Source organism: Cryptomeria japonica, chromosome 5, assembly GCF_030272615.1.
Source record: "Cryptomeria japonica chromosome 5, Sugi_1.0, whole genome shotgun sequence".
In the NCBI taxonomy this organism is placed as follows: Eukaryota; Viridiplantae; Streptophyta; class Pinopsida; order Cupressales; family Cupressaceae; genus Cryptomeria; species Cryptomeria japonica.
Genome location: NC_081409.1, coordinates 61,242,960 through 61,260,893, shown reverse-complemented (window position 1 = coordinate 61,260,893; position 17,934 = coordinate 61,242,960). Strand labels below are relative to the sequence as shown.

The window sequence follows — 17,934 nt, the reverse complement described above, 5'->3', positions numbered from 1 at the left end:
TTCTTTACCGGCAGATGTGTTAAGTTTCACTTAACCGGCAGGCATTTATTGTGGTTGTTGAAGGAAAAGACATTATAAATCAGTGTTTTTCCCTCTTTTCATTCACCGAGCATTCAAACTTTCAAAGAGTGCAAAAAACCCGAGCGAAGGCATCCTTACCGAGAACTGAAGCAAGTTCTTTCAAGCATCCAAACCTATCAGGCAGATTAAGGTATTTATCAATGGCTTCCTCCTCTTCTCTGGAATTCATTGCAAACCCTACTGTTATAGAGGTAGTTAAATGCCCTAGGCCAGTTTTCAAGATTATCCCTGAGGTAGCGAAACAGGATGATACCCTAGGTGCTTTTTCAAAAATCCCTAAAGAAGTTGCATATGCAGAAGACATTAGAATTTACATACATTGCCACATTGAGGAATTTACATGTATAAAAATATTATCTGTGATGAAAATGGAGTTGTGAAACCCAAACATAAGGTTACAGAGACCTTAGGTTTTGTGGAAATTCTTGACATCCTAGAATTTCCTAAGTAAGTAATAAGGATTGTGCTTAGTAGAGTTCATGGTGAATTCTTTTGGCTAGACTTTATTCATAAGATCACTAAAGAAGCAGTTAGGGCAGTGACTAGCTTACCCTCCACGGGTACCAGGCCAGATAAAACTAAGAAGGTTTCAAATAATACAGACTGACCTTCCCGAGGTCGAGACAAGCAAAGTGATTGCTCCGACCGGAAGCATTGAGATTCTGAAGGTAATTGGCCAGTCATCCAGTACTTCTATGACAGAATTCAAACCAACCAATATGAATAAAGTACTATTGGATTCTATAAAGAAAATTACTATTGTAATGCATTGGCCTATAAGGCTATAGATGACACAATTCCTATTCTTAAATTGATTACACCCAAATGCAATTTAGATAATAAGAATTATTTGAGTCATTTAGACACATTGTCTAAATACATCACTGGCAATATACTAACTGTAGATCAAATAAATGAAGAAACATTTAAGGAGAAAATGGAAAAGGAAAGAGAGAAATTCTTTGAAGAAACAATAAAGAAATGCACGGAACACATTGACACTCTTCTACCGGCACTGAATAAAACAATTATGGAATTCAAGGAACTGTACAAAGACACTTGTAAGACAAATCTTTTGACAGTGGATATTGACAAGGAAATCAGTAAAATTCAAAAAGAGATTAATAACATAGCTGATAATATCATTGGTTCATCTGAACCAATATCAGTTATTAAAAAGGAAATTGTTGGACTTGAAGATAAATTGGAGGTCAGAGAAAGAGAAGGAAAGGTTAAAGGAAAAATCCAAAGAACTAAAATGTAGACTCTGTCCAAAGTTAGACAGCCTCATCTCTCTAAGGAAAGAGATCTTTGAGGCACTAATTCAAGGACAAAAGACACCGAAGAGAAAATGCACCATCTCACCGGTACTATTCAGAGAACAGAGGCAGCTTTGAAGGATAGCAACAGGTTTAAACTCAAAGTTTGAACTTGGTCTTAGCAGACTTATTCCAAATTGTAACCAACCGGTTACAAGGTTCTAGCTGCAAACTGCACTCATTTGGCAATTTTGACAACCTTTGTCATTGATGTCAAAGGGGGAGTAGTAGTACTGAGAAAAATGATTGTCAGAAGAGATCATAGGCTCAGGGGGAGCACACATTTTTGGTAAGTTTTTTGGACTTCATTTTTGGACAGATTTTGGATTTTTCTCATGAGTTGCCATCAATGGCAAAGGGGGAGATTATTGGCATTGCACACTCCAATGAGAATTGAAGGTGATTGAAGGTGTTGTCATTGATGGCAACCTACTAGCAACCTTGTGGATATCTTCAGGCACCGGCACCGGCACCGGCAAGCGCTTCACCGGCAGCGACAATAATCTTTACCGGCATTTTAGCCGACAAGATTTTGATTATTGTATTTTATATTTAATTGTAATATCTTTTGTAAGCCGGCATGGAATATTGTAATAAGAAACATATATAAGTATGAGATCTTGTAGACCATTTTGAGATACATGATAGAGGATAGATATGATGGATATGTAGAGAGAATATTAAGGCAGATTTTGTAGAAAAGTTTATGGTTATTGTATGAGCTTACACAGGTACTGAACCTGGCATAGCAGATGTTGTTTTTTAGCAGTAAATTATATTGGATTCTCATAATCCATTTTGTAAGTTAGTGAGACTTACCATTTGTATTTGAGCAGTGAGCATTAGGCAGTTGACCTTCCTGCATGTGGAGGTCCCTCTTGTAAGTAATATCCATTCATTGGCTAGTGAGTGAATATTCTGGGTCACAAATCCCACCGAGGTTTTTCCCACACCAGGTTTCCTCGTTAAACATCTTGTGTTATGGTGTGCTTTATATGTTGTCTTTACTGTTCATATTTAATGCATTAATTCTTGTTTATCGGTACATTGTTTTGGAATGCAAAATACTTAATAAGGTCAGAAATTCTATTAACCGGTTAGATACCAATTCACGCCCCCTCGCAGTATCTTTGGGACTATCATCAATCCTAACACATAGGATGGGAATAAAAGATAGTCATGGTCTCGGAATGCAATATCATATGTGAAGGAGATTTGGTCGATCATAGGTCATCGAATTGGGATTAAGGAAGAGGTCAAAGGCCTCCAGTATTGAGCTTAACCGGGACTGTAATCAGGCATGGTAGATACTATCTCTAGCAGTTCATTATTCTGGATTGTTGTCCATTTATCCTGAGATGGTTGTTACCTCTTTGTAGTCACTGAGACTCTTTTGTAATGAGCAGTACGCTCTAGGCAGTGTTCCTTCCTGCATGTGCAAGACCCTCATTGTATCACATAATTTTTGTAGAAGTATCATCTAACTCTGGGGAGGCTTCCCACCATGGTTTTTCCATTTTCGGGTTCTCCACGTATAAATCATGGTGTTATGTGGTATGGTTGCATTGTGTTGATTATCTATTTCATTGTTAAGTTTTATTGCTTACCGGCATCTCTTTTTGTTTTACCGGTACTTAATTTGGTTAAAGGTTATTAAGTGGATTTAACGATATAATTTGTCAACAACTGATTCACCCCTCCCCCTCTTAGTTGTTCACCGGTTATCCTAACATCATTTACCCCAGTCTACTAAATTCTACTTGTGATAGATGTAACTCCTTCAATCATAATATCTATAACTATCTTGTAGTTATTTAGTGAGTCAAGTATTCTCCTAAGTATATCTCTACAAATCTTCTTCCTTAAACGAATAGGGATCAATGGGACACCATGGGGTCTAAAATTATATCTTGTTTTTTGTTAAAAATGCATTGGTCTTCAACACTTGACTAGAGAACCACAAATTTCAAATCCTAGTAATTCTCAACCCAGACAGAAGTCATCTTATGTGGATCCCAAACTATAGTTCAATAAAACCCTAATACTAACCAATTGATGTTCTTTGTTCTTAATCAATGAATACACATCCCTCTTCTTCGACTTCTCACCATTCCCATATATTATCTCCCGAGCTTGAACGATGATAATTTATGCTAGAGAAGAAGAGGCATTCCTTCATTTATCCAATTTTCCCTCAAATGTTTTGTTACTCAAAAAATAAGATTTCTTTTATAAATGTTAGTATCTTTTACAATGTCCACAACGGTACCTTGATTCCTACTTTCCATAAATTTCATTTCACGAAATGCTAGGGGACTAACTAATTAGAAAAAAAACATCTTACAAGATATTTCTCAATAATTTCTTAAACACCACAAGTGAGATGGAAATATTCGCTCACAAGAAAAACACCACATTAGCAACATTTGAAACCTTTATGAGTAAAGAATTTCTCATACTAGTGGAGATTGGACGTTCTTATTGTTTTATTGAAACATAGTCGATGCATAACTCGCAACTGTCATTATGACTTCTTACGAAAAAAGGAATGAAACAAGTGGAAGGACTCAAATAGAGCATGGGAAGAGAATGAAGGACTCAAATACATCCTATTTTCTAAAATTTACACAACCTATTTCCATGATCGTTCAATTTTACTATAAACTAGTTTTAGACTAGCAAGATCTACTACTATATTGATAATATGCTTAGCCAAATGAATTTTATTGTTCACGAGAGAGACCCCAACCTACATTTCTACATTGAGCATACTTACCCCATCATTTGAAAAACGTGTGAGAATTTCAACACCCAGGGCTACACATAGTTGCATATACATTGAATTCAAAATGATATGTGGAAATGTAATGATCCTCCTTGACATACTTTTCTTTTATCCATGGGTAGACATTTATTGACTTTTTTAGACTCATACTCGATAGATACTGATGGTTTTGTTTATGTTTTGACGATAGACATTTCATGTTGACAGATGTTACACTATATTTTATGAGGATAAAAAAGTACTCAGGACTATGTTGAAGTTTATGTTTGGCTATTTATGCATAGTCAATGACTTATGTTTATTATGATGTTATTCTACTATGTGTTAATCTTACTTCATGATTATATTTGGTATGATGATGTTGTGTCTTTATTATGATGTCCTAACATTGTGGACATGGAAGGGACAATGTCATACCACTCATGGCGACCGTGTGACGTTGCGATTCTCTTTCACCTACGTATTGACTCTGCACGACTATATATATATATATATGTTGTGCATAGACGTTTGGTGTTATGCAGCTTGCAAGTACTAGACATCGACTCCACCTAGTTTTTAGGTCTGAACGTGTCTCTAATCCCAGCAACAAGTTGAACGGAGAATGATATAATGTCTTATCACATTTTAGGCTTAGTTGATGATTTGTCAGTTCTAGAATGATATAAGCTCTACTGTGCAAGTAATGAATAATATTTATTGTGAGTTTAATATATATTATTAATCGATTATTTTGTGGAATTACATTAGTGGAGCTTTTATACTTAATTGTTAATTTATTTTCACTTTATTTTATTTATTTGGCTAATCCCAAGTTGAATTTAGTGATTATTATTTTAATTATTTTCTCTTTGTTTTGAAAGGTGGAAGTAGAGTGAGTTTTACGCTTTGCACTAAAATTGCTAATTGAGATTTTGTGCATGAACCAAGATTATTTTTAGCATTTTTGCATATCTTTTATATTGGGGTTTTTTGGAGAATTTTTAGAGATGATTTGCATTATTGTTGAATTGGCTGAAAACTTGACAAGGCAGAGATATTTTCTAGAGAAACTTGGTGATTTTAGGTTGCACTGGAAGAAAATTGCTTTTGAATTTCGACGAAGTTTCCTGTGCATGCTTGGCTGGTTGTGGATTGTGTTGAGGAAGGTTAATTAGGTCGTTCTTTGATTGGTGTTTCCATTTCGTTGGTGTCCTTCACTTTCTTTCAAATTTAGACCATTCTTCTTATTTTTAGATTCGTGATTTCCTTATTCTTAATTTTTAATTTATGTATTTTGATTGGGAAAGAGAAAGATTGTCTACTAAGTATTTGTGATTGTTTTTTGCATATTAATAGGGATTTTGTATTTCACCTCCAATACTATATTTATTGCTTATGAGAGTTTTAGCTTTGATTCCAACCGAGAGATTATTTAAGTGCTTTAATATTAGTATTTTACCCATTACATATAAGAGTTCCAAGATTATTGTTTTGGAGCTTGTCAAGAATTATTTTCATGAATGTGTTTTTTTTTGTTGTTGACTATCTTGCTTTTGTGAAGATTCATTTCTTTTCGGTTGAGATTGCTAGAGTCGGCTTTCGATTTAAGTATTTTTTGAGATTAATTGTGAGACTTGCTTTATTTTCATGTCGTATTTTTCCTTTTGGACATATGCACTACAACGGATAACATATGCACTATTTTATCTGAAAAATGCACCAATCTGCACAATGGATCTGCTCACCTGGGCAACGAATGTGTTGATTTGTGTGACAAAAGCGCTATTCCATATTATGCATGCGCTCAACTGGGATACATAAGTGCTAAAAGAGTTATTTTATGCGCTTAAAGAATGAGTGAAAGTGCCAAAACAGTTAATTACCAGGAGACCCGTCTCCTACCCCCTGAGACGCGTACCGGAGACGTAGACCCCTCTCTAGTACCGGAAACGTTTCCGGAAATTTCTTGATGCACAGGTCACCTAGATTTAATATTATAAGCAATTTTAATTTCAATTTTTGTTCAGTTTTAAATTTAACGTTTAAATTTACCACTGTTCTTGTTTTCAAAGTTCTATGTCATGATACTCTCTAGAAATTATTAAATTATATTAAAAAAAAATTGGTGTCTCGAAGTTCCCCCTTCTCCTATTTTAGAAAATTAGGCATAGCAGTACCGGTACCAGTCTCCAGCATCTCCAAGTACCCCAGTTTCCCGATAACCTTGGTATTTAAATGTGCTATTCTATGTTCCTTTGCTTTATTGATTATTTTTCAGAATTTTCACAGTCTTACTCAGACAGGAGGCTTATTTTACAACTTACATGTTTTCCCTGTGATGGATTTCTAGAGTTGTTTAATGGGATTTTTGAAACGTTTATGTCATATTCTTGTTGCATAAGATATGCTCTATTGGAATATGTATGAGCAATCTTATTGCGATGGTTCAGTTTTCTTATGTGGAAATGATTGATTATGCGTTGCAGATGATTATGAGATATCTTTATGATTTATGATTTGTATTTTATCCCTAGGCTTTAGAAACATGTTAGGGGGAGTGGCTTCCAAGTGAGTGTTGGGGCCCATTAGTGGTTGCCAAGAGATCTCATTAGGAGTTTTGTCGTAAGCAAGTGATAACCTTAATGAGTTTATATAGGGGATGGGTAGATTTCACATTAATAAGATAATTATGGTGCCCCACTCATGGCTTGGACTGCTAGTTCAGACTCAAGATGAGATTGGGAAGGCCTTGGTGGCACGAATGTACTCCCTTGTCTTCACGAGAAGTAGATCTGGTTCTGCATGGATGTCACTTGATATCTGGGTCCAACGAGACAGCCAAGATAACCTTGATGAAAACATGTGATGACTCTTTCCCCTATGTTTGTCCTAAGTCTTAGCCTTTGTTTTATAGAAGCCTCTGGTTAGTCTTTATTTTATGGTTAAGCCTATGTCTTGTGTTGATAGTCTTTGTTTGTGTTTTCTTGTTGTGTTTCTTGGGAGATAGATGTCAGCCTAAGCTTAGTGTGTGTGGGGTCTTATTTCATTCTTCGAAACACAGGGGGTGATTCATTTTTGGTTCCACACGGTCAAGTGGTTCATGCCTTCTTCCATTGGGATTTTCTTCGTTCGATGTTCGTGACAGAGTTGGATAAGTATTGTAACGATAATTTATGTAATAATAAAAGTATAAGTGACATATACGATACTATATCATGGATAAGTGATTAATTGAATTTATATGATTACTTTTCTATGTTATGTGAAGTGAAATGAGTACTAGTGTAGATAGAGGAAAGTAAACATGAATCACGTTGATAGTTGTTGTATATTATCTTATTTGATGGTGTAGTTTAAATAATGACATTATGATACCCAAGGGAACAATGTCTATATGTACCTGATTTATTCTGGCTGTACACTTAAGTTTTGTGTGGAACTCTTATGAATAATATGTTAATGTAGTTTAATGTAGGGAACAATGTTTAATGTTTAATATCAATCATAGCCGAAGCAGTATTAGCTTTTCACTGGAGCTATGAACTAGTGAGACCACGTTTTTGAGGGGCCTCATCCTTATGTTTGTTTGGCAATAAAAGCCTTAGATCTCCATCTGTCGTCTTGTCTTCCACGCCCAGGCATCCAGAGCACACGGGCCTCGAATACACTAGAACCCAAGGCCTCCCATGTAGGAGCCTCGCAACTAACTGTTGTGTTTTGGGGTCATTCCCCCCCTTCGAAGAACAGTTTAAGTTTGACTACAGCAAGGAGACACTATAGTACTCAACAAATCACTTGATGCAGAATACAACTGCAACTTGTAAATTACAATAAGATACATGTCATTTTTCTCCGAGAGTATCGAACACAAAGCCTTCGGCAATGAACTTGATAGCTTTAAGTAAAAATTGATTGCGAACAACAGCTCCCAACTAAAACTAGACTTCATAAATTACATTGTAGCTGGTTAGCTCTTTCAAATTAGAGTTCATTAATCAATTATTATGTTCGAGCACCAAAGTTTAGTAAAACATAACCATACATATAAGTCCATCCCCGCATCACCCTAGTCCTTCCAAAAACTCTAAGATTGTATTTTGTAATATGCTCACAAACTTTATATGTAGCTATATAGCGTTTCATTATCTAGGGTCTAAGGTTAGTAGGCAGAAAGAACTACATCCTTTATAAGTGCGAGCACTTATAAAGGAAGATCATTTCCTTTAACCTAGTCAGGTGAATGCACTTTTTATAGTTTATATTTAATTACACCTCCTTTTATATTCAATTACATTTCAGAAATAATAGTACAACAAATATAGCTAATGGTGACGAATTCCAGTTATCGGTTTTCGCATCTTAAGAAACATCAAGAATCTTAGCACGGTTTCCAACAGAAACACGTGTTGCTCCGTTTTCTTATAATTTAAATGTTATATTTTTATATTATTTATTATTTATAATTCTACATGAAACCAGTTTTAAATCTGCTATAATAATTAATTAGTTAATACGAGTAACAAATCTAAAACTTAATTTAGAATCTTAGATACTAACACGTAGGGATACACATTCAAATTATTAAATTTTAATTTTAGAAATTCAATTTAATAAGAGATCAATTTTTTAACCCTAATAAATATATCTTATTTAATTTTATATTAATATAAAGGAAAAAATGTAACATTCACAAAAAAAAAAAATGGTGATAAGAAGGGTCTAGCAAAACAAAGTGAGAGAATATGATATTTTAAGATATATAATAACTGAATGCAGCTATCGAAAAGAAAGCCTCTGACAACAAGCCAGCAAAAACAATTCATTCAGTGGCATATGGATTATAAGAAACTAAAACATGCATCGTCCACTTATCCAGGGTAAGCAAAGCCCCACAAACCCTAATTTAGTCAAAAAGCTTATGGGCAACTCAACTTACTCAATACAAAACCTTATACAATATTCAAGTGTAAAAAATACCCTCTTCCATTTATCTGCTGATGAGCAATTACAATATTACCACTTATTAAGTAGGGTAAGTACATCAACAATATCATATTTAAACCGATTGCCAATACTACCATTCAATGGAGACATAAAAAAGGCATGACCATCCAAAACATTATAAGGTTAACACTTACATATTATAAACAACAAAATAAGTGTATTCGTTGTGGATCTCAAGTTTTGATATCAAACAAATGTTATAATGCTCCACAATAATTAGTCTATAAATAACAATGTGATACATGAATGGATGAATTACAAAGCTCCGAAAACTCAGAAAAGAAGCATACAAACCAGTGTTACAAAACTCTATGAGTCTTGGCAAGAGTCACAGTGTCCAGAGGCAGGTCGCCCTTGCCGAGGCCCATGGCCTCTGGACTCGAAGTCCGTCAAGTCTTGTCAAGTTTTGGCAGACTCGTTGAGTTTGCCAAACTCCGCAGACTCGCCGAGACCCATAGGTCAGACTCTGTCATGCAAACAGAAAATAACAAGTTAAAAAAAAAAATGACATTAGTTTTAAATGAAAAAAAGGGTTTTGTTCCCCACCCTAAAAAGTAATTTTTGTTGTTTGCAAACACAAGGAGCAGAGAAAAAGATGGTTTTGAGCAAAAAATGGAACTATTGAAGAGCAAATCAGCAGATAGATTGAAGAGTAAATAAGGATTATTGATTCTTTGCGCAAGTTTGTAGCTTGCATTCAAGCATTTCAAGGTGTTAAAGAAGGATTTGGAAGAGGTTTTCAAGCAAATCTATACAGGTCAGTACCATTTTTTTGTTGTTTTTTTATTTTCTTACTTTCCTATTTTCATTTTTTTTGTACATTTGTTTTGTTTTTGGTTTATTTTATATTGATGAAAAAAATATGAAAGTTAAAACCCTAGTTTATCTTTTTCTTTCTATTTTTTATTTTTAGGTTTTAATTTATTTAACATAACAGACATTATGCTGATTTTTTCCATTTATTATATATTGCAAGATAATGTCTCCGCCTAGTGGAAGTGGTGCCTCAAAGGCAGCCTCGGTTAGAAAGGATAAGAATTGGAAACATGACATCCCCGGTTCAATAAAATGAGAAGTAACATGTATTCATTGCAAGACAAAATATAATGGGGGAGGTATTAACCAACTGAAATATCGCATTGCACTAATAGATTGCCATGATGCAAAACCATGCAAAAAAGCACCCCCTAAGGCTATTCGTGAAGTGCAAGCTCAATTACAGGAATTTGAAGAGACGAAAAAATTAAAAAGGAAGCAAATGGAAGAAATGGCAGCCATTGGTGGAAAGGCTTCCTCAAATCCTCGACCTCCATTCCCTGCATCTAGAAGTAGTGGTAGCGCGAGAGTGAGCATTGCGCCTCGCATTCGTAAAAATAAATCCACATTAGATTTACTTATTGTTCTACGCATACGACTCTCGGTGCCCAACCATCGCTTGACAGCATGCGTTGGGAAAAGGAGAAGCATAATCCTACGAAAATGACAATTGGAGACTTTTGGTTCTACAACAACGTTCCATTTCATGCACCAAGGTATTCATTAGTATTTTGATTTCTATGTCTTAATTCTTTTGCTTTTAATAAATTGAGAATTTAAAAGTATGCCACATTCATTATTTTAATTTTTGAAGTTACAAATAAAACTTAATACTTATTATGTTTATTTAATTTGTTTTAGGTCTCCATACTGCCAAATTATGGTAGATACCAATATTGGTTGTCATCAAGGGTTCAAAGCGCCTAATCATGAGGAGATAAAAGGCCCTATTTTGAATCAAAAGGTGTCTAATGTTAAAGCCAAAATTGCCGAGCAGCGTAAAATATGGAGGAGGAAGGGTTCCACCATCACGACTGATAGTTGGACCGATAGATGAAGTAGAACACTATTGAATTTTCTTGTCTCCTCATCAGGTAATTGCACTCTGTAGTTTGTAGTTTGTATTTTGTAAAGTATATTTATCATTGGTTTGGTGAATAATTTTTTTAATTTTTATTCTACTAAATCTCTTTTTTTTTTCTGAGGTATCACGGTGTTCTTGAAGTCAATTGATGCTTCAGGGAATATAAAAAATGCTGAGTATCTCTATGGGTTGTTGGAGGAAGTGTTTGAGGATGTCCGTGAGGAGAATGTCATGCGAATAGTGACTGATAATGCAACAAATTATGTTGTTGCAGGTAGACTTCTTATGGAGAGGTGCCCTGCCCTGTTTTGGACCCCTTGTGTTGCTCTTTGCATTGACCCCATATTGGAGGACCTTGGTAAAATTCCATGGATTAAAATATATGTAGAAGCTGGAAAGAATATTTTTAAATACATATATAATCATGCCTCTGTCCTCAACCTTATGAGAAATTTGACAAATAAGAAAGAGTTGTCTCGTCCAGGAATTACCCAATTTACAACAAATTTTATCACATTGCAATCCTTGCTTCAGTCGAAGGCCGGATTGAAACGCATGTTTGTAAGTGAGGTGTGGATGACATCATCATATGCAATGAACAGTGAAGGGATTGAGATGGTTGATAGCATTTTTGAAAAGCATAGCATTTGGCAACTGGCCAAGGACATTGTGCAGGTAATTATGTAATATATTTTTCATTTTTGTTCTCATTTCCTTATTTTTATTCAAACTTGTTTAAGTAAAACTTAAAACTTAAAGCTTAATGTTGCAACTTTCAACTTGTGATCACAATTCATAGAACCTCTTATTCTTGTCCTACGAGTTGTTGATGGAGAGAAGCCCACAATGGGCTACATTTTTTAGGGCATCGACAGGGCGAAGGAGGTAATTGGAGCCATTTATTCGGGGAATCAGGCTAAGTATGATCCCATATGGGACTATAGTGTCATAAAATTGCACCTCTGATAATTTTAACCACATTCGAAGTCCTCACTTTGGCGACGACTCCCTCCTTTCTGACGAAGACCTCTTTCCACATGTTCACCCCATTGACCCCTTGTTATTTGAGCCCTGAGATAGCCACAGGACCCTGTCCGGGCACCAAGATAGGGTAGGACATGGGCCTCATGCCCCTGTCCCACCCTCCTAAGGTGGCCCCAACATAGCACCCCCCAACCCTATCTGCACTTTGGGATCCCAAATCTCCCCATTGTTGGCCTTTGGTGAGATGAATTAATCTTCTGAGGCATGTATAAAAGGGATTTGGTTTTCTCATTTGTGGGAGCCGAAATTCAAGCGAAGGGATGATAAGCAAGCATAGGCAAAAAAATACATAATCAAGCATTCAATCATTGAAGTCTTCTTCATCCATCCATGGGACCAATATTACAACATTCACTTGCAAGCATGTGTGTGTGTCAGGGTTTTGTCATGTTACATGCCATTTCATGCAACACTTGTGATTACATTCAAGAAGCAAAGCAATCATCATCAACAAGTTGCAGATCTACAAGGTATACATTTCCATTGTTTACATTCAGACATTTGCAAATACTTTCCTTCAAGGTTGATTCCTCAACTCGGGTTTGACTAAGGCAAACCCCTATCCACAACCCTTTGCCCTCTCTTTTCTATGTGTAGGTTGCAAGTGCGCACCTGTAAATACAGGTTTGGGCTTCATTTGCAGAGACAGAAGAACCCTATTCGTTTCACGGATTTTGTGGAGGACAATGTACATTGTTGCCACAGTCCCGACGACTTTTCTCCAAATGTGTAGGGCATCTATCTGTATCAGTCTAATTAGCTTAGATCCAAAGTTACTGCACGATTCCAAACAAATAGCTCCCCATGTCACTCAATCTCTCTCTTTGTTTCACATAGTCAACAAGTCAACTTTCTAATTTACAAAAGAGGGTAAATCACACTTCGACCCTTGAAATCTACTTGGAATTCACATCCTTCTTTCCCTTGAATTTGGATTTAGTGGATTCAAGCCCCCTCTTTTGAATCTAAAGTTCCTCCAAGTGAAAATAATTCTAGCGACTTCCTCTCTCTCTCCTAGGTGGGGAGTCACTCGGGTCCAATTTTCCACTTTACATTTTGGTGAACCCGACGTCTTACACATTAATTTTGATTTTTAATTATTGGATCTGATTAATTGCAATTTGTATTTTAAATTTTCATTTCCAAGTTTGATCTATTCGTAAATTTTAGAGTTTATTGCATAAAATCCCTAATTTTTCATTTTGAGAAGATTAAGCTTGTGAATCGTAAAATTTTAATTACTTGTTTCTGATCTGATTTCTATTTCAAAATTCAAATTCAAATCTGTCTCTTTATTCTGACAATTAAGTAGTTAAATCATAAAACCCTAATTTTAAAGATTCTTCTTTTCGACCTTTGACTACAAGTTTGATCGGTCTAGACATCTCCAAATCGACTTTTTTTTTGGATTCCGCATTAAAATCTTAATTTCTATAATCCTTGAAAATTTTGAAAAAAGTTGGTCTGACCGTGTGCACTCCCGCCACGGTCCTCGACTTTTTTTCCCAAAATTTTGGGAGACGGAATTGACTGTATTTTTCTGCTCAAATCCAGAAAATCAGTTTACTTTATCAATTTTAACACTCTAAGGTCAAACACAATTTCAAAATTCATCACATTGAAATCTTACACTAATTTTCATAAAAGGTCCTAATTTTAGATCTGCTTTTCCAGCAAATTAAGATTTTAATAAAGAGACTTTCAATGATAATTAGTAAATTGGATTTACTTTCTCTTTCGCATATGATTACATTTCTTTTTGCATATATTTAATATAATCATGTGTCGTATAAGAGTTTCTTTCATTTCCAGTTGCTTCTCTTTATTCATAGCACTTGGTCATATTGTGTTGTTAGCATTTCTAAATTATTTTCTTTTCAATTAGACCTCAAAGCTTTTATGTGTCATTTATGTTGCATTATGGTGATGTTGTTAACAAAATGCATTTCCTATGTTAATCACATTAAAGCTATTGTAGATACTAAACCTAGAGATCCTAACCTTTGTACCTCTCCTAAGGTATCTTGTGTGTATGAGATGAAACCTAATGCTTTAACCAATAATCTCTCTAAAAAAGGGCAAACGTTGGAAAGTAACATGGATCCATCTTCTTCTTCTACACGTAACCTTGAGAAGGGGTGCAAAATCAAAACATCAACATTCTTACATCTTTGCATCCTCCTTATTCTCCAAAGACCTATCTTCAACATTAAACTATATGTAGGGAGGATGATGTCACACATTTTATGCACGACCTTTCCCCTCGCATAGAAATAACTAAAAATGAGCTTTAAGATAATGAAGATATTCCTCCCCAGTCTTCCAAAAAGAATAAGCTTGATAAAGGAAAAGAGATTGTCATCTCACATGATAGTCCTCCTTCGTCTACAAATCCTTTTATGGCTCATTACACATCAGATTTCAAAGAAATTCATGATCTTGTTCCTCCATCTAGTCAATTGCAACATTCTTATAGTCGTGGCTTTCATATAATTACAAAACAAGGTTTTAAAGGACAAGGAATTGGGAAATTTGAGCATGGAATTTCTGTCCCCATAAATACTCCAATACAAACTACTACAAGAGGCCTAGGAAGTGGCTTCAAAATTTGAAAGATTATCTTCAAAAACAACAAATCAAGAGAGCCCGCAAGTATGCTTCTTCTTCAAATCGTCCTTTTTGTTCATTTCATCAAACCCATGACCATAATGTTGACAATTGCCCTGATTTTCAAAAGTCTTTTCAAGACGGCATAGATATTGGAAAAATTATAATTGTGGATAATGAAACTTCTTCTCCTAACAAACCCTCCCCTTAATGTCATGACAATATTTACCATCCTGACAGATTAGCTGCAAGAATCTATTAGAGATTGAAATATGACAATAATATTTCCTTTCCTCGTCAAAATAAAAACAAAAGTCTTAAGCAAGTGAAAGGTACTGAATATTGCATTTTTCATGATTCATATTCACATTCTCTTAGAAAATGTTATGCATTTAAGAAATTTGTTCAACTACAATATGATCATGAAAAAATTTGTCTCACAACAGATCTAGCTGTATTTCTTGGTAAAAATATATTGCCTTAGAACTTCTTTTCAATTTATGTTGCTCTTCACCCTATGGCATAACTAGCCCATTTTAATGGAAGCTCTTTATCATTAGTGGTCGTATTGTTTCACTTTAGCATACTTTGGGGCAGCAACATGAAGTCCATTTTTCTTCTTCTTTCTACATATCTATCTCTATCTTTGTGCATTATTCATTATTAGATCTCTTTTCTTGCACAGGGTTATTCCTATTTCAGCATATAATTGTTCTTTGATTTACCTCTTTGCTTCAAGAAGGCCATCTTTAATAAGTACTGCACTTCTTCTCTTTCCTTCAATCTCTTGGAAATATTACCTCTTCTATAGTTTTGATTATTCTCAAGTATGGTATGCCCCTTAGCAGGCAATGATCTCTCGAGAAGTATTTATCCCTTGAAAGGATTTGTTTCACTAGAAGGCATATCACTTGAAAACAATCACCAGCAGAAAATGTGTAATGTTTCCCCTTGTTCTCCTCACTTGGGGGGCCAAGATTTTCACTCCTTTCCCTTTCTTTCTTTCTTATTTATCATTATATCCTTTAGGGGTTGCATTTTTCATATGTGATCTTATCATTTCTTACAATGGTATGCTTTTACGATTAATCCCCCTTGGGGAATATGTGACTCTTTTTCTCTCTTCCTTTCAAAGATTACCACTTCTTGAGACATGTATTTTACATTTAATAATGTCTTTTCTTGCATATGTTCATGTATGTTCATTGCACATCTGCTTATGTTTAATCTCCCTCTAGTAGATTGTATAAGCTCTTCTCATTGTCCCTTAGCTTGGGGGGCAATGATACCTCTCTCTCTTTTTCTAGGGATCCAATTTGCCCTATTAAGTGGATGGTGTGAGTTATTCCTTGTGCACAGTTGTTGGTCATAAAACAGAGATCATATTACTTGATGTCATTCCTTGTGCACAGTTGTTGGTTGTTGGCTCAAGTATTCTGTTATACAAGAGCTGTTAGTACTTGGCTACGACCTCTTGTACACTTGGTAATGTACGTCTATGATAAATTCACCCATCCCTCTGGGGGCTAAAAGTGAGTCATCCCTCATTGAGAACCCCTTTCACCTAGGAATAGGAGGAAGGATTGCATTCTTGTTCTCTCCATTGCTTTATTCTAGAAGATGTTATATTTATCTAAGATAACTCCTCTTGGGGATAGATGTCTTTTGAACAAGGATCTCTTCTCCTACAAGGATCTCCTTTACACTTACGGCAATATATCTCTTTTCAACTATCTTATCCTTGTTTGAAGAGTATTCCCTCTCTTGCTTGGATTTACGACATTGTTGCATAACGGATATATTCTTTGTTGTGAAGGTAGGTATCCTTGTTCTACGTTCCTTAAGATATCAATATCAACCTATGTCGACATCTTAAGGGGGGCACACACACTGCTCCTTTGTACCATAATTCTGTCATGCAATGTACAGTGGGACATTCTTGGAACCAGAGGGTGACCACTTAGAGCAAAATGTCATCACTTTTCTTGTATAGTCAGACATTCTTGGAAGCAGACAGAAGCCTCTTAGAGAAAGATGTCGTCACTTTTCACTTGTACAATGGGCCATTATCAGAATGAGAGCACAAACGCTTAGAGCGAGATGTTTTCACTTCTTTTTCTTGTACAATGGGTCATTCTCATACCTAGACCATAGACTCTTAGAGAGAGATGATGCCACATTTTCTCCTATGCAAGGTGTTTATTCTCGAAACCAGAGCACAAACTCTTAGAGAGAGATATCACGCCTTTCTTGACACTTGTATTATACATTCTATACAGGTTGTAGCATACTCGGGCATAGACTCCTTTGAGGCGCTTCGTACCTCACTTGCACGCATGCACTGGATTTTGGGTAGAACTAACAATGTTCTCACTCTCCTCCCTTACATGGATCAACCAAACAGGCTCTGGGGGCTAGATTTCCATGTCCTTCTCTCCATGGATCACTTAGTTTTAGGGGCGGGATGTCCATAGTTTCTCTATTCTTCATCTTTCTTCTCATGGATCACCAAACTGTGTATTCATGTTCTCTCTCTTTTTCCTCTCATGAACTCCTAGATTTACTATTGATGGTTCATGGATGATGTCAGCTTTCCTCTTTTATGTGATCGCTCGTGTTTATGTTATGGCATTGATCTTTGTGTTTTGATTAGTTGTTGAGACATCTGAGTATCAAGGTCTCTTCGACTAGTTGGTTTGTCATCTTGTGTCTTGTGTCTGTCGTGTGTTTTTTGTGTTTTGTTTTTATTTTGTGTGTCTTGTTCCTTTTTGTTTTGTGTCCATTTGCATATGTTTGAGTGATTAAGATCCTAAGATTGGGAACTTGGTTCCTCGAGATTAGTCACATCTTATACTCCTTGTGGTATTGCTCAGAATCTCTCATCTTCATCTCTATTTCTTCTACTTTACCGACACTAGTAGCGAAAGCCATACTCCTGCTAAAGTAGGGGCTAAATATAGTATCATAAAATTGCGCCTATGGCAATTTTAACCACATTCAAAGTCCTCACATTGGCGACAACACCCTCCTTTCTGACTAGGACCTCTTTCTTCATTTTCAGCCCATTGACCCCTTCCTGTTTGAGCCCTGAGATAGCTTCAGGACCCTGTCCGGGCCCAAAGATAGGGCAAGACAGGGGTCTAGCACATCTGTCCCCCTAGGACAGGGGTGTGGCGCCCCTGTCCCACCCTCTTAGGGTGGCCCCAAGGTAG

The 17,934-nt window shown here is 35.9% G+C and overlaps 1 protein-coding gene across 3 annotated transcripts in view; it reads right to left on the bottom strand.

Moving 5' to 3' along the window:
* Positions 1-9,410: 9,410 nt before the first annotated feature.
* The window catches only part of LOC131032791 (uncharacterized), a 207,053-nt gene continuing 198,529 nt past the window's right edge, over positions 9,411-17,934 (bottom strand). For 2 of the 3 annotated variants that reach the window (XR_009372521.1, XR_009372526.1), the window contains exon 5: positions 9,412-9,637. The gene's annotated coding sequence lies outside the window, so the exon portion shown is untranslated. Of the gene's footprint in view, positions 9,638-17,934 lie in introns of all 3 variants that reach the window. The other variant, XR_009372523.1, reaches the window with a different exon arrangement.